This window comes from Elephas maximus, chromosome 1 (assembly GCF_024166365.1).
Source record: "Elephas maximus indicus isolate mEleMax1 chromosome 1, mEleMax1 primary haplotype, whole genome shotgun sequence".
Lineage (NCBI taxonomy): Eukaryota > Metazoa > Chordata > Mammalia > Proboscidea > Elephantidae > Elephas > Elephas maximus.
This window is the reverse complement of record NC_064819.1, coordinates 78,663,493-78,687,281: the sequence shown is the minus strand read 5'-3', so window position 1 is coordinate 78,687,281 and position 23,789 is coordinate 78,663,493. Positions and strand designations below refer to the sequence as shown.

General features: G+C 39.6%; 5 non-coding genes across 5 annotated transcripts; 2 read left to right on the top strand and 3 right to left on the bottom strand.

Moving 5' to 3' along the window:
* Positions 1-3,277: 3,277 nt before the first annotated feature.
* Positions 3,278-3,359, top strand: TRNAS-CGA (transfer RNA serine (anticodon CGA)). Its single transcript has one exon. It is a non-coding gene; the product is annotated as a tRNA-Ser (tRNA).
* A 1,321-nt stretch (positions 3,360-4,680) lies between these two features.
* On the top strand, positions 4,681-4,753 carry TRNAR-ACG (transfer RNA arginine (anticodon ACG)). The gene has a single exon. It is a non-coding gene; the product is annotated as a tRNA-Arg (tRNA).
* Positions 4,754-6,296: 1,543 nt separating this feature from the next.
* Positions 6,297-6,370, bottom strand: TRNAI-AAU (transfer RNA isoleucine (anticodon AAU)). The gene has a single exon. It is a non-coding gene; the product is annotated as a tRNA-Ile (tRNA).
* Positions 6,371-9,193: 2,823 nt separating this feature from the next.
* On the bottom strand, positions 9,194-9,266 carry TRNAF-GAA (transfer RNA phenylalanine (anticodon GAA)). Its single transcript has one exon. It is a non-coding gene; the product is annotated as a tRNA-Phe (tRNA).
* Positions 9,267-22,969: 13,703 nt separating this feature from the next.
* TRNAI-UAU (transfer RNA isoleucine (anticodon UAU)) lies at positions 22,970-23,063 on the bottom strand. The gene is made up of 2 exons: positions 23,026-23,063; positions 22,970-23,005 (listed from the first exon to the last, which is right to left on the bottom strand). It is a non-coding gene; the product is annotated as a tRNA-Ile (tRNA).
* Positions 23,064-23,789: the final 726 nt, after the last annotated feature.

Below are 23,789 nucleotides of genomic sequence, written 5' to 3'. Positions count from 1 at the left end.
GCGGAAGGAGGGATCCTGACCCCTGGAATCAGTTTAGTGTTCGTGTTGTTTGCTGAAATATCTCTTGGATATAAGAGAGGTAAAGAAGAAAGGATTTAAAATTTTAGTGACTTGGTGTGTGTTCCATCACATATTTTTGCCAAAAATTACAAACTTAGGAGGACACTTTTTCTTCTGGAATGAGTCTAAGACTGGAAGGGAAGGCTTCCACTTCCCTACCTTCAATTCAAGGAAACCATTTTATCTTCACTCCCAGTGTGTTTTTTTTTTTTTTTTACCCAGTGTTATAATATTCGCACCTGCAGTAGGTGACCACATGGGGGTAGCAGAGACTAGGCTCTCCAGATGAGGGGCCAGGGCTCAGAATTACCCAAGATAACCCCAGTGAACTAAGGAAACGGAACTCTCAAAATCTTTCTGATAGTGTGAAACTATCAAGCTTATGGAAGGAAGTTTAACTGGCTTTTCCTTACAGCTTAAGTCATATCAGAGTTCAGATTTTGAGTATTTGATGAGATAAAGGAAAGAAGAGGTAGAAACTAGCATTTTAGAAGTCTAATATATACCACACGTTTTATGACTGTTATAGTCTACAATTCTTATTACAACTGCCCAAAGTGCCTTACATGTCCGATGCTTAAATACTTCTCCCACACGTCATAGCTCACTATCTCTTGCAGTCTATGTTCCATGCTCATAGGCCTCCACGCAATCAGTCTCTTTCCCACCACTAGGCTTTGCACACGAGATCCACTCTAGTGGAAAAGCTCTGTGTTTGTCTCTTTGCCTAGTTATCTCTTGCTTGGGCTTAGACCTGAGCTAAATTATTAGTTCCTTAGGAAAGACTTCCTTGAACTCCCCAAGTGAAAGTTTCGTACTGCTCACAGAAATGTGTACTTTCTTTCCTTGTGTATTTATCAGTCTGATAACTTGATCGATGTCTGTCTCTCTCACTGAAATGTAAGTTGCATGAGGGCAGGAGCCGTGCCTGTTGTTGCTCATCAATGAATACACACCGTCTTTCACAGTAACTAGTATACAATGGACACTCAGTGGATACTGGTTGAATGTAAAAATGAACCCTTACCATGATTCTCTAAGGAACGTCGTCTTGGTCATCTAGTGCTGCTATAACAGAAATACCACAAGTGGGTGGCTTTAACAAAGAGAAATTTATCCGCTCACAGTTTGGTAGGCTACAAGTCCAAATTCAGGGCATCAGCTCCAGGGGAAGGCTTTCTCTGTCGGATCTGGAGGAAGGTCCATGCATCAATCTTCCCTTGGCCTAGGAGCTTCTCTGAGCAGGAACCTCAGGTCCAAAAGATGTGCTCTGCTCCCAGCACTGCCTTCTTGGTAGTATGAGGTCCCCATGTCTCTCTGCTCTCTTCTTTCTTTTATATCTCAAAAGAGATTGGCTTGAGATACTATCTAATCTTGCAGGTCTCATCAATATAGCTGCCATTAATCCATCTCATTAACATCAGAGCGATAGGATTTACAACACATAGGGAAATCATAGACGATGACAAAATGGTAGACAATCACACAATACTGGGAATCATGACCCAGCCAGGTTGACAGGTATTTTGGGGGGACACAATTCAGTCCATGACAAATGTATTATTTTCCCAATTTCTAGTTGATTTACTGAGGGTCCTAGTAATCACCTGTATGATAGCAATTACCTGAGTTATGATTCAAACAGTATGTGTTCGTTCCTTAATATCACATTGGATATGGGTATTTTTTTTCAAATTTCCAAAGCAATTTTCATGTCCGTTGAAACTAATAATTGGAAAGAAATGGCTAGAACATAGACAACAACAATAGTGATTCTACCATTTATTACTATTTTTATATATATAGAGAGAGAGAGAGTCAAGGGAGCCTTGATGGTAATGGTGGTTAAGAGCTTGGCTGCTAACCAAAAGCTTGGCTTTTGGCTCACCTGCAGCTCCCTGGAAACCCAATGGGTCAGTTGTACTCTGTCCTCTAGGGCCCCCGTGTGTGTGGTCGCTATGAGTTGGAATCAATGGCAACAGGTTTTTTTTGTTGTTGTTGTTGTTATTAAATCAAGTATTTAGTAATTTTTCGTGTATAACTAACGAAGCACACCTAAAGGGGTAGGTGATATTTTATTTATCTGTTTTACAGATGGCAGAAGCTGAGGAGTGGAGAGGTTAAATAACTTACTCAAGTTGAAAAAATTGGAGCCAGTATTTATCCATTCGCGTCTAAGGTAGAAATGTTCCTCAGTATTGCAGTCTTCTGGAAGAAGAAAGGGTCTAGGGAAAGGCATAAGTATTAAGAAGGTAAAACTGAGAATACAATATGAAAGTGGTTTATGCTGGGGTAAAGACAAGCAAAGAAAGCCAAGTATCGGGGGACTGAGGACATGGAAGGTAACCAGAAATAGCTCTCACAAACATTATGCCGGTTATTGGCACCCCACTCCCTTGCGGAGGAAATGGGGAAATGCATATTTCAGAATAAAAAGAAGGCTAAATCTTTTCATTTAAGTGAATGAGTATGAACAATGGCAGTAATGTTAAGGCAATGTTGTCTAAGGCAAATTATACACATTGGTGCCCTTGAGATTGGGCATCAGGAAAATTCTAGTTAGATATGTAGGTCTTTTGCAGGAAGCTACTTGATTTGGTACCAATAATTTTTCCACTTCCTTCTGTGAGCAGAAGAACAGAGTCTTCAAGAGCCTCCAGAAGAAGTGGCTCAGGATTAAAAACAGAATTGCACGAAAGACTTGGAGATGAAGGAGGGCTTTTCAACATTCACTTCACTGGATACCATGTGTCACTCGAGTCCTCACTTGTCAAAGGGGCTACAAAGATCTCGCGGCAGAGGAAGCTTAGCAAGATGGATTCTCTGTAAGGAAATTTCCCACTGTGCAGTAGTTCATTACCTTTAGCTAACACCCTAACGTCCCTAGATGGAAACAGTGGGTTTATTTTCCACTAGATTCTAAGTTCTATTATAGAAGGAACCATGCCTATTTTACCAGGATTGTATCCACAGCGCCCAGCACAGTGCCTGGCACATAGCCAGTTGACAACATACAGTACAAACGTTCGACTGTTGCCTTGGTGGTGGAAGGAACACACCAGAGTTGTGCTATGACATGAGGTGCGTGAAGTTGGGAGCCGACCTGCAGGTGAGACCCTTTCTTCCCAAAGGACTGCCCTGCTGTTTTTTTCCCCCACACTGCCTGGCAAACGACCTACGCTTGTCCTTAGACTAAAGATTGAAAGCAGTTTCCGGAGCTGTGATGGCCGAGTGGTTAAGGCGTTGGACTCGAAATCCAATGGGGGTTCCCCGCGCAGGTTCAAATCCTGCTCACAGCGATCCACTTTTCTGTCTGGGTCCTTCTACTACGTACTTTCGAGGCGATTGAAATTGTACAAGCCGGAGAGCGCTAAGTGACAGGAGTTCTGTGTTCTCCCTGCGTATCCAGGATTCTATCTAGTTGTTTCGTGCCTGTTCACCTGTGAACGCACTGAGCTGTGGGTGGTGCTTAATTGAGCTCAGTCTCACCGCTGTCCACACGAAACATGGTGCTTACTTACAAAGTGCTAAACAATGCTGGTAGTGTTGAGATGAGGTTGATAAATCTTATCAGAGCGTCTGATTTCAACAGCAAAGAAAAAAGGAGAAAACATTGAAAATCTTGTGAATAAAATTTCCCTTTCTTATTATAGAGAGCTCAACAGCTTCCTTGAAGTGCTCTCTGGCAGCAATCTTTAATGTTTGTGTTGACATCACAGGCTGGTGAAAGCCTTAAAGATTTAGGGTAATACGAGTCCGTCGCATGTGCCAGGCGGTCTTCGAAGCACTTATATGAATGAGGAAGTCGAGGCGCAAAAAGGACACATTTTGGCTTCTGACTGAATTTTAAAGTCCATAGGAAACTTCTCCCTCTCAATGGACAGGACCCCTCTCTTAGAAACACTTTCACATTTTCAACTATTTTGCCTACTTTGAACAGCTATATAGATGTTAAGCCAATTATATGTTAGTAAATGAGTTCCTAATTTCTAAGTTTCTATATCAAATATGATTCTTAAAATGTGATTTTTATTAAATTCTTGACTCCATATTGCATTTTTGGTTTATCTTTGAGCGCCTCCGTCTGCTACGTTGACCTATAAAACCATTTTACAATAAATTTCCCCAGATTGAGTCATTACCTTTTTATTTGCTGGACAGGAAGAGGGAAATAATATGATTAATACCTCCACAAATATATTTGAAAACACTCTTTTGTAATTTTTTAGTTGAAATAGTGAGGATGGTTTATTACTGGTTCGCATACACATCAAGGCCCAATTTAAGTATACAAAAAAAATTTTTTAAGCTCAGGTGAGAACAGAATAATAGAAAAATGAAGAAGAGCTCAAAAGTAGACACAAAAGGGAGAAAATGCACACACAAATATTGTTTTAAAGGAGGAACATTCATTCTACCACATACGCAATGTTTCAAAGGTGGAAATTGACTTGTTTTGAATATACACGAAGGTATATTATGCAAACAAATCACAAAATAAATTATGATGTCCACAATCAGTACTTGGGGGGGGGTGTATTTCCTAGGTAAATAATCAATTCTCTCGGCTTTGTGTTTAGTAGTGACAATATGAATATTGAGATAACTTCTCACGTGTGCGGGCCAGTGGCGCAATGGATAACGCGTCTGACTACGGATCAGAAGATTCTAGGTTCGACTCCTGGCTGGCTCGCTTAACACCCAAATTTTCTTTCTTCTTCCTCTTTTTTTTTTTTTTTTTCCTTTCTTCCCTCTTTCTGAATACTTTTTTTTCAAAGTGATTTCGAAACAATTCTTAAAGTCCTTTGAAAGTACTTCAGCGGAACTGATCCTTCACCTTCGGTGATGCTGCCGCACTTCGGCTGTCAGTTGAGTCTAACAGAGACTTTAGAAGCATCAAGGGAGAGATCCTCTAAGACTTTGTTAATTCTACCTCTCTGATCTTTCTGAATATGAAGAAGGAGTTTGGCTGACATAGCCCCTTAAAAGGAAAATCTTAGACTCGAAGAAGCTTTAAAGAAAATAAACATTTTTCCCCCACCAGTATCTCCTCTACCAATATTTTTTCCCGTTCTGCAGAGTTCTCACACACAGGGATCTCTGTCCCGTGCAGTTCTCTTCCCTTGGGCATCGCTCCTGACGAAAAGAAAAGGGACATCTCCTGAGGAAACAGTGAGAAAAGAAAGGCACAGCTGTAGGGACGCGAGATGTTTCGTTCAAGACAGACCTCCACCCTGAGGCCAGCGGTCGCGACTCGGTCTCGACCTTCCCACCTGGCCCCACAATCTTCAGAAAATAGGCAGGAGCTGAGAAATCGTCCTCAGAAGACAGAACCAAAAGAGATCCCTTTTTTAGAAGAGATAAACACCCCCAGGAGAGGGTGTAAGGAAGAGATGGGAGGTGGCAGCTTTTGGGAAGCGTCCCTTTGAACAGCCTTTCTCAGGAGTCCTGACAAGGGGCAGAGTGGAGGAGCTGGAAGGCAAGCACTTTCGAGCGGAGGAAATTCCTCAAACCAAACCAAAGGAGAGATCCTCTCAATTTGTGAACGATTTCCGAATACTTAGCGTAAATGCTTGCTCTGTGTTGCAGGAAAGTGCATTGGTGTTGGCCAGTGCGCGCGATTGAACAAATGAAACCACCAAGCGCGCTGCCTTGGCCTTTGAACAGTTTGAAAGGAGATGCCGGCGATTCTTAGAGCGTAGCATTCTATTCCTGCTTACACAGCTATAGGGAAGGGAAGACTTTCGGTGAAAGCAGATAAGTGGCAAACTCCCAAGGAGCGGACATTTATCTTGGAAATTGCTTGGGATGGGGAGGGGGGGAAAGAAGTAGGTCCTTAGGGAATACAAACCCACAGTCTAAACAACCTGCTTCCCTTTCTCTATTGAAACTCTTTTAAAGGGGCAAAACAATATTGTTTCCTTAAGTTTCACTAAAAATTAAGCAAATTTCTAACTCTTAATTCCCCTTCGGAATCGACTCGACAGCAGTGGGTTCGGCAGTGGAAAACACAACCACCTCGATCCCGCATCACTCCCCTCTGTTTTTTTCAAGATATTCTTCCTAATGCTTGTGGGCTATTTTTTATTAAAAAAAGAAAAAAACGAAACGAAACGTGTTTACTAGTCCGATGAAGAGCAAGGTGTCTGAACTTTGTTGGCGATTTGGGGTTGTAGACAGCGTAAATTAGAGATGGTTATCCGTGAGAAACGGAAAACGGAGACACCTTCTCCCAGTGGCCCGTACGGGGATCGAACCCGCGACCTTGGCGTTATTAGCACCACGCTCTAACCAACTGAGCTAACCGGCCACGCGAAAGCGTTCGATTTTTTTTTAAGTAGTAAGTCCATTGATATTTTTGTGTTTGCTTAAAGGAAATTTCTCATAAAAGAGACTTTTTAATGCTATATTCGCAGGCTTTCGGTAGCAAGTTTCGATGATTTCAATTCTTTGGATTTGGATCAGAAAATCCAATGAAAAATTTGGTGCAGGAACTGAGTCCAGTTTATTTGTCCGTAAAGAATGTATGTCAGTGTACGGGATTGCAAATGGCAAACTTTTCTTTAATAACTTGTAACTTAATGACCCACTACTTTCAAGTTGGCTAAAGGCAACGCCGCAGAAAGGAAGGTAAGTGGGGTTAAGGAGAAGAGTTGCCCGCTCTCAGGGTTCCTGAAGAATCTCGAACATTGGAACATTGGTGACAATATCCAGTATTGGAACAGTGGCAGCCCTCCAGTCCGAAAGTGACACAGTAAATTTGGCATATTTTTTGAGGGTGGTAGAAAAAGACTGCGGTGGTTTACAAAGAAGCAAAGAGGTTGTGGTGGCGTATTAAAATTCTCACCCAACAGCACATGCTTGTGTCGCTCAAATTCCATCTCAGATTCCATTTTGCGAACTGAAAGATCCAGGGCACCACGTTGGGGAGGTTAGGATAAGTCAGATGTTCTCTTAGGTCCTTGGTCAAGCTATCGGCTTTATCACATGGAGACAAGTGAAAGGAGTCTCCAGCAACCTCAAGTAATCTCCCTTTTGGATGCTACATGTTCCTGGGGTTGTATTATTTCTTTTGTATTTTTTTCGAATTTTCATGCTAACTGACACGTAGTAAGTGTTTCAACGAATATATTATTTTCACAACTAAATGAATCAACAAGTAATGATTTTGTTGAGTCTAAGCCGGATGTAGGCACAATCGTGAAGTGTTGAACTTGTAGTGTTTCTCCAAAGATATTCACAGGTTAAGGGCTCCAGGCTCTCAGGGTCTATGCACAACGTTTTAGCCTTCCAGTCTCCAAGAGCTCTTGACCTTGGTTTCAAGAGCTAAAGTTTCCAATTGCTCAAAAATCGGATAAAAGGAAACTATTTGATAAGGCTTCTGCAATCATTTGTCCTCCTCACAGGTAGAAGTAAACTATACCCTGGCATTTGAGGATACTCTTATGGAGTGAGAAGTGTATTTTTATAACTCAACTCCAGAATCTGTCATTTAGCAGGATATTCTTCATCAACACCACAGTTTGAATGCATCGATTCTTCTAGCTTCCTTGTTCATTGTCCAGCTTTCACATGCCTACGCAGCAATTGAAAAGACCATGACTTGGCTCAGGCGCACCCTAGTCATTGAAGTCACATCTTTGCTTTTTTAAACTTTTGCAGTAGATTTGCCCAATGCAGTATGCCATTTGATTTCTTGACCGTTGTCTCCCTGGATGCTGATGGGTGATCCAAGTAGAATGAAATCATCGACAACTTCAATATCTTCTTCATTTATCATGATGGTATTAATCAATACGGTTGAGAGGATTTTAATTTTCTTCACATTCAGGTGTAAACCATGCTGAAGGCTGTAGTCTTCGGTCTTCATCAGTAAGCTTCAAGTCCTCTTCATTTTTGGCAAGCAAGGTTGTGTCATCTGCATCTTGAAGAATGTTAATGAGTTTTCTTCCTAACTTGATGACTCTTTCTTCTTCATATTGTCCAGCTTCTCATATTTTTTGTTCAACATACTTATTGAATAAGTCAAGTGAAAGGATACAGCCCTGTCAAACGTCTTTTCCAGTTCGGAAATACACAGTATCCCCTCATTCTGTTTGAACGGCTGCATCTTGATTCATGTGCAAGTTCCACATCAGCACAATTAAGTGTTCTAGAATTCCCATTCTTCATAATATTATCTATAATTTGTTATGATCAATACAGCTGAATACCTTTCATAGTCGATAATACACAGGTAAACATCTTTCTGCCTTGCCCAAGATCCATCTGACACCAGAAATGTTATCTCTTCTTCCACGACCTCTTCTGAATCCAGCTTGAACTTCTTGCAGTTCCCTGTTGATGTGCAGCTACAGCTGTTTTTTGAATTATCTTTAGCAAAATTTTGCTAGTATGTAATATTAATAATATTGGTTGATAATTTCCACCTTCTGTTTGATAGTCTTCCTTTGGAATGGGCATGAGTGTGGATTTCTACCAGCTGGTTGGCCATGTTGCTGTCTTCCGAATTTCTTGACATAGATGTTTAAGTGCTTCCAGGAATGCATCCAGTTGTTGAAGCATCTCAGTGGGCATTCCATCAACTCCTGGAGCCTTCCCAGCACAGCAAAATGCCTGGCCGGAAACTGGGACTATCACTGCAGTGAAAACAATTAAACTGTTGTATAAAATGTGCTATGAGTCGGAATCGACTCAACGGCAACGGTTTTTTTTTTTTTTTTTTTTTTTAATAAAATGTACTACACTTCCCCTGAGAAGATTCAAAGTATTAACAATATTGTTAGGAATTACTAGGCTAAAATCTTAGTGAAGGCAGAAGCTGAGGAGTTTAATGGAGAATTTAAAATACTTATGCCCTGATTCTTATGGGTACATTTAAACATGTGAGTACACGCTATGTAAGGCACTGAAACATTTAATTTCATCTCATAGAATTCACTGCACGATGTGGAGGAGCTTATGTTTACCTGCATGGAACTGCCTTTTGCAGAAAGATTTGCACAAGTCCTTTTAAAGATATGTTGCTTCTCATCTGTAGACGACTAACATTTGTTTTTGGATCAAGATCTCACAGTGTAAATGGTTTAGTATTGAGAATATCACCGTTTGCAAAACTGATGCTTTTCTCCGTTGCCGAAACCCGGGATCGAACCAGGGACCTTTAGATCTTCAGTCTAACGCTCTCCCAACTGAGCTATTTCGGCCCGCTACTGGTGAAAACCTGTCTAATAGCTATTTCTTAACTTCTAACAACTTCCTATTCACTTCTTTGGCTGTTACATCCAGAAAAAAAAATGAAGAAAACCATTTGTTTTGTTTTCTGAAAATATAACATTTTGGCTATTTTAAAAATAATTGTGCTGACAAAGTGAAAATCATAAAACTCAGACAATGGAGAACCTAACCAAAGTTTCCTGAATATGATAGGAAGAATGAAAAAAAAAAAAAAAAGATAAAATTTCTACACTGTTCCTAAAGATAAGCTTGTAGAGGGGTGGTGATTCAAAGCTTCTGGTTGGAATGGGAAACTTGCTAGAATTCAGTACATTATCCCAGATAACTTCTAGTTTGGTGCTCAAGTATCTTTTATTCATTCAGTTGTCTTTATTCCGTTCCTCCTCTATTCTACTAAAGTATACTTACATACAGCAAAGTACACAAATCTTAGGTGTACAGCTTGGTGAATTTTACAGTTTTATATCACCGTGTAGCCACCATCAACTGCCTCATGCTCCCTCTCTTTTGAGACCCTTCCAAAGTTAGCCGCCGTTCTGAACCATTTGCAAAATGTAAATTTACATTTACATTTACCACAAGTACCGTCATTTTAAAAAAGTTTCATATACGTAGAAACAAATTAAACCTGCATTATTTTGTGTCTGGGTTCTCATTCTAATGCTGATGGGCATTTGGATTCAACCATGTCCCTGAACCTTTTTGTACGTGGCTTTAAGGTGAACATAAGCATTTATCAGATAGATAGATACGGAATTGCAGGGTCATAAACGTATACGGGACGAAACTCAGTCCTGCGCCATCTTCATGATCACTGGTTATGTTTGAGCGCATTGCTGCCGCCACTGTGCGTTTTAAGTGCCTTCCAACCTAAGGGACTCAACTTCCAGCACTATCCTGGACAATATACTGTTGTAATCCATAAAGTTTTCACTGCCTAATTTCCGAGAGTAGATAGGCTTTTCTTCCTAGTCTGTCTCTGTTGGGAAGCTCCGTTGAAACCTGTCCACCATGAGTGTCTCTGCTGGTTTCTGAACTCCTGGTGGCATAGCTTCCAGCATCATAGCAATACACAAGCCACTACAGTGCGACAAACTGACAGACGGTGGTGGTTAACTTTATTCGATGTTGCAAAACAGTTTTCCAAAATGGATGTGCCAGTTTACACTATTAATAAAGGTTCTGGCTGCTTCACAGCCTAGTCAATATTTGCTATTGTCAGCCATTTTAATTTTAGCCATTCTGACCAGAATGTAGTGATACAGCCCTTTGTGGTTTTAACTTGTATCATAAATAAATGAATTAATGACACCTTTTCATATGCCTTTGTCCATTTAAAAACTTGAGTTGTCAGTGTTTTTTGTTGATTTCTAGCTCATCATATATTGTGAATACAAGTCCCTTGCCAGATATATGTATTGCAAATATCTTCTCCCAGTTTGTGGCATGCTTTTAACATTCCTGATTTTGTATTTTGAAGTTTGTAATTTTAATTTAAGTCCAATATATCATTTTTACAATTAGTGCTTTTTGCATCCTATTTAAAATAACTTCGCTCACATCAATATCATGAAGCTATTCTCCTTTATGTTTTCTTCTAGAAATTTATTGTTTACTTTTCACATTTAAGTCTATATTCCTTCTTGAATTTATGTATGATGGGATGTAGGAATCTAATTTATTTTTTCCCATATGATCTCAATTGACCGAGCACTATTTATTGAAAACTCAACACTTTCTCCACTGAATTGCAATCTCTGTTTTGTCATAAAACAGGGAACTGTATATTTGTGGGGGGTCCTCCACCAGGCTCTCTATTTTGTCCCATTTGCCTATATGTCCATTTTTACATCAATACCACACTATCTAAATTCTATAATTCTAAAATAAGTAATGATATTTGATAATACAGGGTCTCCAGTTTTTTCTTATTCCAGATGGCTTTGGCTATTCTCATTTTTGAAAATTACTATTTCAATATAAATTTTAGAATCAACTTCTTACCCCCCAAAACAAAACACACAAAAAAGGAACTGCTAGTATTTTTATTGTGGTTGCATGGACTCTTGTAGACCAGTCTGGGAGGATTTGCATTTTAACAAACATTAAATCATTCTGGCCAGAATCATGGTATATTCCTCCCTTTGTTTAGGTCTCCTTTAACTTTTCTAAGCAGTATTTGGTAAGTTTTAGTGTAGAACTGTTCTTTTATAGGATTTACTCCTCTGTACTCGATGTTTGTTTATGCTATTTTTAAATGATATTGCTTTTTAAATTTCATTTTCTGATTTTTTATTGTTAGTAAAGAAAAACACAATTTATTTTTGTATACCCATTTTATACACAATAAAATTTCCTAAATTAACTTTTTAAATGCTCACTGTTACTTTGTAGATAGTTTTGGATTTATATATATATATTTATATATATATATAATCATGGCGTATGTGATTAATGAAGATTTTGCTTCTTTTTCTTGTCTTATTCCATCGTTTAGAACCTCTGGCACAATACTGAAAAGAAGTTGTGAGAGTGAACATTCGTGTCTTGTTCCTAATCTCAGAGGAGAAAACTTTCAATATTTCATTATTGAGTATAAGCTTAGCTGTAGGTTTTTTCTGCATATCTTTTATTAAAGAAGATCCCTTTTATCTCTAGTTTGCATGAGTTATAAACACGAATGGGAGTTGAACTTTATTAAATAATTTTTCTCCTTTAGTGCTTAGTGTGGTGAATTGCATTGACTGATTTTTACAAGTTAAACCAATCTTGCATTTATGGAATAAGTTCCATGTGGCCATAATATTCTTTTAATATGTTGCTGGGTTAATTTGCTAATATTTTATTTAGGATATTTTATCCATTTTCTTGAGGGATACTGACCTGTAATTTTTCTGTTTTTTAATGTTCTTGTCAGGTATTGATATCAGTGTTATATTGGCTTCATTTAATAAGTTTAGAAGCACTCTCTCTTTTTCCATTCTCTAGAAGAGTTTTTATATCATTTGTATTATTTATTTCTTTAATGTTTGGAAGAATTTCCCAGTGAAACTATATGGACCTGAAGTTTTCTTTTTAAGAAGATTTTAAATTAGGGATTCCATACCTTTGACGATATAGGACTGATCAGAGTTTCTATCTTCTGCTAGCTAAAGCAAATTGTGTTTTTCACACTTTTCATCTAAATTGCTATTTTTATTGACATTAAATTGTTAGTACTATCATCTTATTATCTTCTTCTTCTTCTTTTTTTTTTTTTTGAAGTCTCTGGATGGTGCCACCAGTTTGCATTTGACTAATAACCTACAGGTTGATAGCTTGAGCCCGTTCAGCAGAACCATGGAAGAAAGGCCTGGCAATCTGTTTCCATAAAGATTACAGCCAAGAAAATCCTGTGGAGCAGTTCTACTCTGTAACACATGGGGCCTCCATGAGTTGGAGTCCACTAAATTCAAGAGAGTTGGGTTTTGGTTTATTACCTTTTTTATTCCTATTGGTAATTGGTGTTTTCTCCATTTTAAAGTCATTTTTGCTAGAAATGTATTAATTTTATTAATCTTTTCAAAGAACTCTTTTGCTTCATAGATCGTTTTATCATATTTTTACTTTCATTTTAATGGATTTTTGCTTTTATTTTATTATGCCCTTCCTTTTACTTTCTTGGAGACCCTGTTCGCATAGTGGTTAAGTGCTACAGCTGCTAACCAAAAGGTCAGCAGTTCAAATCCACCAGGTGCTCCTTGGAAACTCTACGGGGCAGTTCTATTCTGTCCTATACAGTCGCTATGAGTTGGAATCAACTCAACAGCAGTGGGTTTGGTTTGGTTTTTACTTACTTGGAATTAATTTGTTCTTTTGTACCTAGCTTCTTGAGATAGAAACTTAGATATTTGATTTTCAACCTTTCCTTTCTTTCTACTTTTTATTGTTGTTGAGACTATACCCTGCAGAACATGTACCAATTCAACTATTTCTGCATATACAATTCAGTGACATTGATTATGTCCTTCAAGTTGTGCAACCATTCTTACCCTCCTTTTTCCCAGTTGTTCCTCCCTCATTAACATAAACTCACTGACCCCTAAGTTTTCTATTTAACCTTTCCTGTTGCTTTGTCAATTTGATCTCATATAGATAGATCTTAAAAGAGCGTAATGTTCAAGGTAGACATTCTTTACTAGTTAAGCTAAACTACTGTTTGATTTTAAGAAGACTTCAGGGGATATTTTTGGGTTAAGGTCTAAAGATTATCTCAGGGCAATAGTTTCAGGGGTTATCCAGCCTCCATGGCTCTAGAAAGTCTGGAGTCCATGAGAATTTGAAATTCTGCTTTGCATTTTTCCCCTTTTGATCAGGATTATTCTATACAATCTCTGATCAAAATGTTCAGTCATAGTAGTCAGGCACCATCCAGTTCTGCTAGTCTCATAGTAAAGGAGGCAGTTGTTTATGGATGCGATTGGACACGCATCCCATTTCCGCCTTCTATTCCAGACTCTACTTCTTCCTTTGTTGCTCCAGGGGAATAGAGACCAATTGTTATGCCTTGAATGGCCTCTTACAAGCTTTTAAGGCCCCAGGCAGTATGTAAGGAAACAGGAGGTAGAACAGTAGCAGTAAACGCATTATTAGGCCAATTAACTGAGGTGTCTCTGAACCACCAAACACAGGAATCAAATCCCATGAGGTGTTTGGTTGTATATAAGCAGCCTCAGCAGCAGCTACTCTCTTTCTCTCCCTGTTTGTCATTTCTGTAAATATATCTATCACACAACTTTTGCCAATTCAATTTTTTACAGGTGTACAACTTACTGACAGCAACTACATTAATCGGCTGTGCAACCCTACCAGTAATCAGTGTGATTTTCCAACACTGCAAACCAAAACTCAGTTCTGCATAAGCAATAACCTCTCCCCATTTCCACTTCCCTCCCATCCCCAGTAACCACTAATAAACTTCGGTTTCTAGACTTTTACTTATTCCTGTCTCTTTATATAAGTGAGGTCATACAATATTTGTCATTTTATGATTGACTTATTTCACTTAGCATAATATCTTCTAGCTTCATTCATATTAGAACAGGTATCAAGACTTCATTTCTCTTACTAGCTGAGTAATATCCCATGCACCATATTTTGTTTATCCTTTCATCTGATGATGGCCATTAGGTTGTTTCCACCTTTTGGCTGTTGTGACTAGTGCTGCAATGAACATTGATGTAAAAGTATCTGTTTGCTTTTCTTCTAATATACATATTTAGAAACATAAATTTCCTTTTGAGCACTGTGTAGGTTGTGTCCTAAACCTAATCATTTCTGAATTATAAGGAGTAGCATAGACACAGAGACAAAGAGGGGCGAGATCCATGCCACATAAAGCCCACCAAGGAACACTGGGGCTAGAGAAGCAGAGAGACAAGGATCTTCCCAAGAACTGACAGAGAAAGCCGTTCCCTATAGCTTGTGCCCTGAATTCAGATGTCTAGCCTCCCAAACTGTGAGGAAATAAATTTCCGTTCTTTAAACCCACCTGCTTGTTGTATTCCTGTAACAGCAGCACTAAGAAACTGTCTTAGTTATCTAGTGCTGCCATAACAGAAATACCACAAGTGGATGGCTTTAATAAAGAGAAATTTATTTTCTCACAGTCTAGTAGGTTACAAGTCCAAATTTAGGACATCGGCTCCAGGGGAAGGCTTTCTCTCTCTATCGGCTCTGGAGGAAGGTCCTTGTCCTCAATCTTCCCACAGTCAAGGAGATTCTCAGCTGCAGGGACCCCGGGCCCAAAGGGTGCGCTGTGCTCCTGGTGCTGCTTTCTTGGTGGTATGAGGTCCCCAACTCTCTACTTGATTCCCTTTCCTTTTATCTCTTGAGAGATAAAAGGTGGTGCAGGCCACACCCCAGGTAACCTGAGTAATCCTTTTAACCACAGGCAGAGATTATGATTTATAACACATAGGAAAATCACAAAATGGAGGACAATTACACACAGCCTAAGTTGACTCATATTTTGGGGGGACACAATTCAATCCATTACAGAAACTAAGACACTATGTATCCAAGAATTTATATCAAGCACATTAGAAGATTTGGGAGGAGGGGAATAAAAATGGGCATCAAAAGTAGAAGAAAAAAAGTCAATGAAATAAAATAAATAAGAGAGGGGCCATGCACTTATGAATAATGATAACGTGCCATAACTGAAGTGCGTAATCAACTCAACTCTGAATCCATCTGATTCTCTTTCTGTCTTCCAAACATTCCCCTCAAGTTTCAGGATGCTCAGAGTGGGGTGACTGAGAGATTAGGGTTGGAGGCTCAGTAGTCAGTGGCTATTTTTTTCTCTAACAAGATTAAATTTTGCTTGAATTGGCTTATATCATTCAACCCACATCAATCATTATTTTCTATCTTTGGGTCAGAAGTAATCATGAGAGCAGCCAGCACACCACTAGAGAAATTTCTGTATGCCTCCACTGTGGGTGTGTTTCAGTGCAAACAGGAAGAGATCAGCTAGAAAGTTAGTGAAAAGATGTAAGGGATATTAAAAACTGCCTCAAGGAAGGCAGAAAACAAATTTCTTGCAACTCATTTATGTGATTTGAGTCAATAATCTTATGGATAACATAACTAAAACAAATGCGTCTCAAGATATTTGAAGTTATAGTCAACTTTTAATTGATCAGGAGATAGAAATTCATGTGTACGTCCCCAGTGAATGAGAGGATTTTGCCACATATACAAAAATTATCCTCTGATTCAGTTCCTGTCTACTTTAAGAACTCAGTGTACATTTCTGTTAGGCAATGACACTAAATGAGAGGGGAAATTATTATTGAGTTTACTTACCTGGCACTTGAGTTGCAAGGTTTTACTCTGTGCACATTTGACAATAAAGTCCAAGCAGAAAGCCATCACTGTCTTTCACATTTTCCTCCTTCTTAATAAATATTTACTCCCTCCACTTTTCCAATTAGTTCCTCATATCAGTCCTTCACTTCATATTTTTGACTGCTCTTTTCTACAATCTGCTAAATAGTTCATAACTATAAACATTTTTCTTTGCTGGGTTTCTGGCTCCACTACGGAAGTGTTTCCAAACATTTTAGACATTTTACAACACAGTGAGAGAAAGGACTAACAAGGGTGTGAATACCAATAGGCAGAGATCATTGGGTGACATCTTGGAGACTAGCTACCACAGCCTATTCTCTTGCCCTCAGTGATTTATGTCCCTCTCTCGACTGCACTGGTGGTAGGTAGGCATATGCAAAATATACTCACCCGCTACAGGGCCCCCAAATTCCATCTCGTTGTGGTATCAGCTCCAAGTCCAGAATCTCATCATCAAAATCAGGTCCAGATGTGGTTCCTTACATATAGCTCCTTGAATGCAGTTCCTATCGACCTATAAAATTAAAGAGGCAAACTATCTGTATCCCAAACATGCACAGTATGATAATGAAACTGGCATAAGATATCTCATATGGATATTCCCATTCAAAAAGGGGGAGAATGGGAGGTACGTAGGAGTAGTCTTTGTTATGGATTGAATTGTGCCCCCCACCCAAAGATATGTTAAAATCCTAACACAGGTACTTGTGAATGTTACCTTGTTTGGAAGTAGGTCTTTGAAGATGTTATCAGTTAGATTAACATGAAGTCATATTGGAGTAGTGTGGTCCTGAATCCTATCTGAGTGGTGTCCTAATAAAAGAGAAGAAGATACACAGAGGCAGGGAGAGAGAGGAAGTATGCTGTGTGATGCTGCCACTGCAGACAAGGAACACCTGGAGCTACCAGACGGTAGGAGAGAGGCATAGAACAGATTCTCTCAGAAGATATCAACATGGCCAACACCCTGATCTCAGACTCCAGCCTCCAGATCTTTAAGACAATAAATTTCTGTTCTTATAAGCCACTCTTTAAAAAAGTTGTAGGTCTTCATTCTGACAGGGTCACAATAGATAATCTCGGTTAGAATGACAGAAAAATGCAGAACAAAAACTCAGATTCTTACCAGCTGAGAACAGAGGATTCCCTGAGACTATTGCCCTGAGACACTCTTTAAACCTTGAACCAAAACTATCCCCTGAGATCATCTTTTAGCAGAAAAGCAGAATCACACAAAATAAAGGATATAATCCGTTAGATTGGTGCTCTACTTAAAAACCATCTGTCTGAGTCCAAAAGGTCAACACTCAATCCATAGCAAAGATGAGAAGGGAAGCTAGCGTGCTGGAAATGGAACAACCAGAACACCATTACAGAGAATGCTGGCACAATATGAAAAGTGTAACTAATATCATTGATCAATTTGTGTGAAAATTGTCAAATGGAACCTAACTTGCTGCGTAAACTTTCACCAAAAACATAATAAAACATTATTAAAAAAAAAAAAGTTGTGCGTCTTCAAATTTATTACTGGTTACCAAGGGCAGGAGGGAAGGGGGAAAGGAGAAGGGGAGTCATTGTTTAGGCAATATTGAGTTTCTGTTAATGGTAATGTTTGCACAACATAATTTATGTCACTAAATTGGACATGTGTGAAACATTACCTTGGCAAATGTTGTGTGTTATATATTTTTATAATAAAAAATTGTAGGTCTTCTGGAAATCTTATTGGAGTCCACACCATTAGACAAAAGCCGCACCTGCAAAGCTGTCGCATAAGGCATAAGTCCTTCTTTTAGCTTAGGTTTCCGCTGAGACACTGAAGGAAATGCCCTTAAAATCTCTAGAGGACCTATTGTTTGATTGAGAGGATCTGTGAGGCACATTTTTAATCTTTTTAGAGAACCTTTGGTTTGATCAAATAGAACTCTGAGGCATCACCTTGGATCTTTCTAAGGTCTTAACAAAAAATTTAAAGCCACTCCCTCAGCTTCATCTTTGGCATGATCTCTTGGTAGTTCTCTGGATTTGATCTTTGCTCAGAATCTATTTCTCAGTTTAAGAATCGTTTGCCACTGAGAGAGAATGGCAATTTTCAAAACCATAAAGTTTTTTGCCCCTTTTGTTTAACAGCCTTGCTATTAATGTACTTATTTCTACAAAAATAGTAAGTCGAATCAACTTAAAGCGTCCTACCAACAAGCACCTGTTAACTGAACCCCTCTGTGAACCCAACCCAAACCCCATTAGCTGAATCTTCTTCCTATAGGATCAAGTAGGATGGCGACTTGGGCACCAGTATCCAACAGAACCATAAAAGTCTGAATCCCTTGCTTCCTTGAAATTCCCTATCACACTTGGAGGGATGTGTACATGATCTTTGGCCCCTCTTTGGCACAGGGAGATCTTAGCTTCATTCCTATTCATCTTTCTCCTAAAAGCAACTGAGGTTATGTACAGGAGGAGGGAAATATAGTGGGGCGAGAGCAGCTCCATACCAGTTAGCAAGGTGCATTTACCGTCCATTTTGAGCAACTTGATGGCTGCATGAAGCATAACAAAATGAGCCTTCAACATTTTCAGTGTATCCAAAGCCCTATGTTGGGCAGCAAGTCATAACTTCTTACACCATGTATTTCAGCTTTGAGGACCCCTTGTTCCAAACCATGGCTACATTATAGTTGGGACCTCAGAGTTTATGCTGTTTGGCTGACTTCTGCATGACTCAAACAGTGGCAATATATATATATATATATATTTGTAATAACTGATTTTATTTTATTGTTGTTGTTGTAGAGAATATACACAGCAAAACATACACCAATTCATCAATTTCTACATGTACAATTCAGTAACATTGATTACATTCTTCAAGTTGTGCTACCATTCTCATCCTCCCTTTCTGAGTTGTTCCTCCTGCATTAACATAAACTCACTGCCTCCTAAGTTTTCCATCTCATCTTCCTAGTTGCTGTCAATTTGATCTCATATAGATAGTTCTTAAAAGAACATGATGCTCAAGGCAGACATTCATTACTAATTAAGCTAAACTATTTTTTTTTTTTTATTGTTTGGTTTTAAGAAGACTTCAGGGGCAACTCCATAGGGTTTATATAACTCTGCTGTATGATCAGAAGAAAGGCCTGATGATCTACTTCAGAAATCAGCCAGTGAAAACCCTATGGATCACAATGATCCAATTCCCAAACGATTATGAAGATGGAGCAGGACCAAGCACTATTTCATTCCATTGTGTAGGAGTCACCATGATTCAGGGTCTGAATAGACAGCAGCTTTTTTTTTTTTTTTAACACTAGCAACAACCATGTGATCAACTACCTGTAAATCATCACAGAGATCAAACCAGAACCAAACCGGTTGGCTCATTGAGTCAATTCCGACTCAAAGCGACTCTATAGGACAGAGCAGAACTGCTCCATAGGGTTTCCAAAGCTGTAAATCTTTATGGGAGCAGACTGCCACATCTTTCTCCTGCGGAGTGGCTGGTGGGTTCCAAAGCTGACCTTTCAGTTCATAGCCCTGCACTTAACACACTGTACCACCAGGGCTTCTATCACATATGGTAGTAAATCCTCTATCTGATTCTCTTTTCAGATCTCATAAAATGCTAAGAAATCCTTTTCTATGCCAGAGCCACAACCCAGTTAAACTCCAGATTCCAAATCTGACAAAACAGAAACTCAAAAAAACCATGTGCAGAAGGGAAGGGTTTCTCCCCAGACACTCACCTAGAATGGTATGTGGTGAAGAACTGAATGTATTTAGTTCTGTTTTTCCAAGAAACTAATAAAAGAAATCAACAGCCTGTGATGAGGGTATCTGGGTGATCAGGAGATAGGAATAGGAGGGAACTTTATACATAAAAATATTTTTGAATCATATGAACGTATCATTTGTGACAAATTTTTAATGAAAAAGATTTTCATATGAAAAATCATTTGAGCTTGATAAAAGAGAGGAAAGTAGGCCATATTTGTGCTGTAGGTAAAGCTGCTTGGAGGCCTTACAAGGATACAGATCTTTTCAGTTTGCACCAGAAATAGAAATGGAGATGGGAACGAGGAGGATGTAAAGTTAGACCCAAAAGGTCAAGATGGTAAGAAAGGTTTCTTTTTCCAATAATAATAAATATTAATATCTAATAAATTAATAAATAATAAATATCTATTAGACATAAATACTCTAAAAAGTTATTGGACTCATTCTCAGATGAAGAGGCAAATTTTAAAAGTAGAATACTTGGCCCTTTTTGGTGATAATGCAGTTTCTCGCAGTAGCTATTACACTCTGTTGGACTTAAAACAAGCCCATTTCAGTTTCAAGTTGTCAGCCAAGCATATATATAAATCTTTCATTTGGCAGGAGCATATGCCAACTTCAGGAAAACCTGGAGTTTTAGTGTTTAAAATATCCTATATTTTCATCTGGAATAATCAATAAAAAACACATTCGTTTCTTCCTCATCCTTCTCATCCAAACCACATCCTTTCCTGACCTTACTTTTCCCTCCTTCTTTTTCTATTCTCTTCCCCAAAGTTCTCGCTTTAATCCACTGTTTTGACATTATAGATAGTTTTGAGCATTTGGTGAAGGTAGTTAGTTTGTTGCATTTAGAGCATTTATTGGACTAGTTAGTTTAAATTAAAAAAAAAAAAACACCAAGTCATATTATAACTGCCCTCAATAAGCAAACTAGTAGGAAAGACAGATATGTATACAAATATATAGATATTTTTACAATGAAATAGATGTGAATTTAAAAACCAAAACCATATCTGTTGCCATCTAGCCAATTCCAATTCATAGCATAAATACTAAATATATATTGTCCATGGATGATGCAAACAGTTGACATGATGGACTGCTAACCGATGGGTTGACAGTTGAGTTCACCCAGAGGCATCTTGGAAGTAAGGCCTGGCCATCTACTTCCAAAAAATCAGCCATTGAAAACCCTATGCAACACAGTTCTACTCTGGCACACATGAGTTTACCTGAGTCGGAACTGACTTGAAAGCAACCAGTTTTTAAATATCTATTAGTAAGGAAGGAATTGTCAGAATTTTTTCTTTTCTAGGTCGTAAAGAATGAGGTGGAATCTGCCATGTAGACAAGATGAAGAAGAGCATTCTAGGTGGAGAAAAGAGCTTGAGAAATCATGACTACTGCTACTTTTTTAACCCACATTGGCAAGTCCCATCTCTGACCTCTTTTCCTTATTCTTCCCTAACTTTGTTCTGGGGTCATACTCACCTCCAGCCCTTTGCATTTGCTTTTCCCTCTGCCTGGACTGTCTTTCGCCAAATACACCTATTTTTTTTTTCCCTCCCTCACTTCCTTAGGCCTCTGCTTAAATGCCACTTGCTTAGGGAGACTTATAGTACCTCCAACACATATCCTGTTATTATCCCCTATGCCCTTTATTTTTATTTTTCTCTCTATAATTTATCACCAGCTTGTATAATTATATATATATATATATATATATATATATATATATAGTATACTATTTCTCTCTCACCATTAGAACTTTTTTTTATTAGAACTGAAGCTCCAGAGAGGAGGGGCTTTTTTTTTTTTTTTGCCACTGTAAGTTCAGCATCTAGAATGAAACTGGCAAAAAACAGACGTTCTATATTTGTTGAATGGCTTTATTGAGATAAAGAGTACAAAAGGGAGAGTGGATATGAAGTGATAATGAGTTGACGTTGCAGACCTGTGGGAATTTCCAGTCAGCAATGTCCAGTGGTCAGCAGGATGCATGGCTCTGGATTGAAATGACAGCGCTGCGTGGGAGAGAGCTCTGCGTGGCAGAGAGCTTTTACAGTTACCTGTATTTACAGCGTTGCTGAAATCAAGAGAATGAATGTGACATAAGTACCGTGCATATATCATTAGGTGAGAGGAAAGCTGAAGACAGAACTGTGGACGAACATCCATATTTAAGGGGCAGGAGGAGGATAAATGGCTCAGAAGAGAAGGAGGGCCCTGCAAGACAATAATATCCAGCAGAGGCTCTGACTAAAAGGATGGCAACCTTGAATCATTTATTTCAAACACAAGCTTCAGGACGAATGTAGTTCTTCAAACAACACCGTTTGTTTATTTTCTGTTGAAATTGGGAGAAACGCTTACTCTCCAGCTTAAAAAAAAAAAAAAAAAACTCTCCAGCTTACACCTGATATTTCACTGGTGTGGGCGATCAGCATTTCCTGTTTTCCACTTGGGTCTTTGTAAAGAAAGCGGTGCAGTTCCAATCAGAGCACATTTAGGTTAGTGGAGTTCAGCAAGCCCATTACTGCAAACCTTGTGGACACCAAGGCCGAGATGTCCGTGTGCAGTTTATTATGCACATCCGCGAGTCCTGGGAACAGCTGCCTGAAATAGCAGAGCAAAAGGCCCAGTTTTCCTGCTTTCTTGCTCAGTCCACAAATAGCTGAGGAATAGCTTAAAGAAAGGCGGGGGAAAGGACGGGAGAGGCTTCTTTAATGCTGTACAACCTCTCTGTTAAGTCTCGTGATTGAAGAGAAATGAATTTGCTGGGGTGAATTCAATTTGCCTCATTCGAGTTTGTGATTTTCTTTCCGTGTTTGAAATTGTCCAAATATTATCCTCCTTAATCGGAATCTCCGCGGTCTCACCATAAAGAAATATAGTAAGCTCGTTTTAGGTTTCTCTTTAAGGAGGGAAAAATATGCATGTATTTTCCTTTCCTGTTAGAAGGAAATGGATCTAAAATCATAAAGGGAAGAAAACATGCTCCAGGTGAGGCTCGAACTCACAACCTCGGCATCACCCGCACATATACTGCTGTATAAGTACCGCGCGCTAACCGATTGCGCCACTGGAGCATGCTTTCCCGGGTTTCTCCGTGTGCTCTCTACAGAGTTAGGAGCGCCCAGAGCCCGGCGCCCAGCTCCCGCTTGTCGACCGAGCCAGTGAGCGCGGGGCTGCGAGAGACCCACCCCCGCGACGCCTGGAGTAACGAACTAAACACATTGTGATCAAGTGGTTTATGTCTTTTCCGGAAACGTGTGTATGTATGATCTTCCTGCGCCACCTGAGGCCGCATTTCCCGGGGATCCAGGGATGCTCTTTCTAGAAGCCTCGAGGATAAAGGGCGAGCGAACTCCGGGCCCTCCTCCGGGATGCAACGGCTTGGGTGGAAGATGCCTACTATTCGGCCGCAGAGCGGCGTCGCCGCGCACCGTCACGCGAGCTCTTGAGACTCCGCCTAGACCCAGCACCCCGAAAAGCCGAGCCCGCTAGGCGCTCCCTCTGCGAGCCTCCCGAAACCCGCAGCCCACCAAGCCGCACTCCCCGCCTCGCTAGCCAGCTCCTCCTGGCTGCCTGTGGGGTCCGCCAAGCCTTCCCCTAGTCAGCCTGGAAACCTCACTTGAAGCCACAGTCGGCCAGTCATGCACCTCTTACAAGAACACTGGGCGGGCGAGTAGTGTAAGCACGCCTTATTTGTGCGGCGCGTGACGGAGGTCAAGTCTCTGCCCACCACGCGCTCCCTGCTCTTACTTGACCTCCTTTGGAGATTCATTGAGGACATTTTGCCTCTGCACAAAGTG